Below are 1548 nucleotides of genomic sequence, written 5' to 3'. Positions count from 1 at the left end.
TGAGAAAGTAAAGAACTCTACTCACAGGCATAGCGGAAACTCATCTAAATGGTCAGGAAAGGTAGTCTTGTAAGAGAGGATTATCTTGCAGTTTTTTCATATTTAAGACTTGTGAAGTCTTCTGGAGATGTGTTGTACTTTGTGTTGTCTGCCTGTACCTCTTTTATCAGCCCGTGACAAAGTAGAAGAAGAAATGTCAAAGAGAACCTAATGGTCAAAAGAATTCCTATCATTAGGTATGCTCTTTTTTTACTTGCATTAAAGTATTGTTTCTTTGTGGATGTTTTTTTTCTCAATTTCCCAACAGTTTTGTGAGAAAGCAAAGAACTCTACTCATAGGCATAGCGGAAACTCATCTAAATGGTCAGGAGAGGACAGCGTCTTGTAAGAAAGGATTATCTTTCAATTTTCTGGAATTTAAGACTTGGAAATGTGTTGCATTTTGTATCTTGTGCCTGTACTTCTTTTATCAGCCCGTGACAATTTAGAAGAAAAAAGTGTCAAGGAGATCCATATATAACGAAAGACTTCCTATAATTAGGTATGCTATTTCTTTAATGGCAGTAAAGCATTGTGTCTTTGTGGATGTTTTTTTTCTGAATTTCCCAACAGTTTTGTGAGAAAGCAAAGAACTCTACTCACAGGCATAGCGGAAACTCATCTAAATGGTCAGGAGAGGACATCGTCTTGTAAGGAAGGATTATCTTGCAGATTTTTTTTATATTTAAGACTTGTCTACTCTTCTGGAGATGTGTTGTATTTTGTATGGTATGCCTGTACCTCTTTTTTCAGCCCTTGTATGGTATGCCTGTACCTCTTTTATCAGCCCGTGACAAAGTAGAAGAAGAAATGTCAAAGAGAACCTAATGGTCAAAAGAATTCCTATTATTAGGTATGCTCTTTTTTTACTGGCATTAAAGTATTGTTTCTTTGTGGATGTTTTTTTTCTCAATTTCCCAACAGTTTTGTCAGAAAGCAAAGAACTCTACTCATAGGCATAGCGGAAATTCATTGAAATGGTCAGGAGAGGACATCGTCTTGTAAGAAAGGATTATCTTGCAGTTTTTTCATATTTAAGACTTGTGAAGTCTTCTGGAGATGTGTTGTACTTTGGGTTGTCTGCCTGTACTTCTTTTATCAGCCCGTGACAAAGTAGAAGAAGAAAAGTTAAAGAGAACCTAATGGTCAAAAGAATTCCTATTATTAGGTATGCTCTTTTTTACTGGCATTAAAGTATTGTTTCTTTGTGGATGTTTTTTTTCTGAATTTCCCAACAGTTTGGTGAGAAAGCAAAGAACACTACTCATAGTGGAAACTCATCTATATGGTCAGGAGAGGACAACAACTTGTAAGAAAGGATTATCTTGCAGTTTTCTGGAATTTAAGACTTTGAAATGTTTTGCATTTTGTATGCTACATTATGTCCTTTTGGATGTTTTTTTTTCTGAATTTCTCAACAGTTTTGTGAGAAAGTAAAGAACTCTACTCACAGGCATAGCGGAAACTCATCTAAATGGTCAGGAAAGGTAGTCTTGTAAGAGAGGATTA

General features: G+C 35.6%; 1 long non-coding RNA gene across 1 annotated transcript; it reads right to left on the bottom strand.

Annotated features, from left to right (window-relative positions):
• Positions 1 to 283: 283 nt before the first annotated feature.
• Positions 284 to 891, bottom strand: LOC116410350. The gene is made up of 2 exons (XR_004222315.1): positions 815 to 891; positions 284 to 780 (listed from the first exon to the last, which is right to left on the bottom strand). It is a non-coding gene; the product is annotated as an uncharacterized LOC116410350 (long non-coding RNA).
• Between the last annotated feature and the right edge of the window lie 657 nt (positions 892 to 1548).

Source organism: Xenopus tropicalis, chromosome 4 (assembly GCF_000004195.4).
Source record: "Xenopus tropicalis strain Nigerian chromosome 4, UCB_Xtro_10.0, whole genome shotgun sequence".
NCBI classification, from domain to species: domain Eukaryota; kingdom Metazoa; phylum Chordata; class Amphibia; order Anura; family Pipidae; genus Xenopus; species Xenopus tropicalis.
Note: the sequence above shows the minus strand (reverse complement) of the source record. Positions and strands in the feature narration are given on the sequence as shown.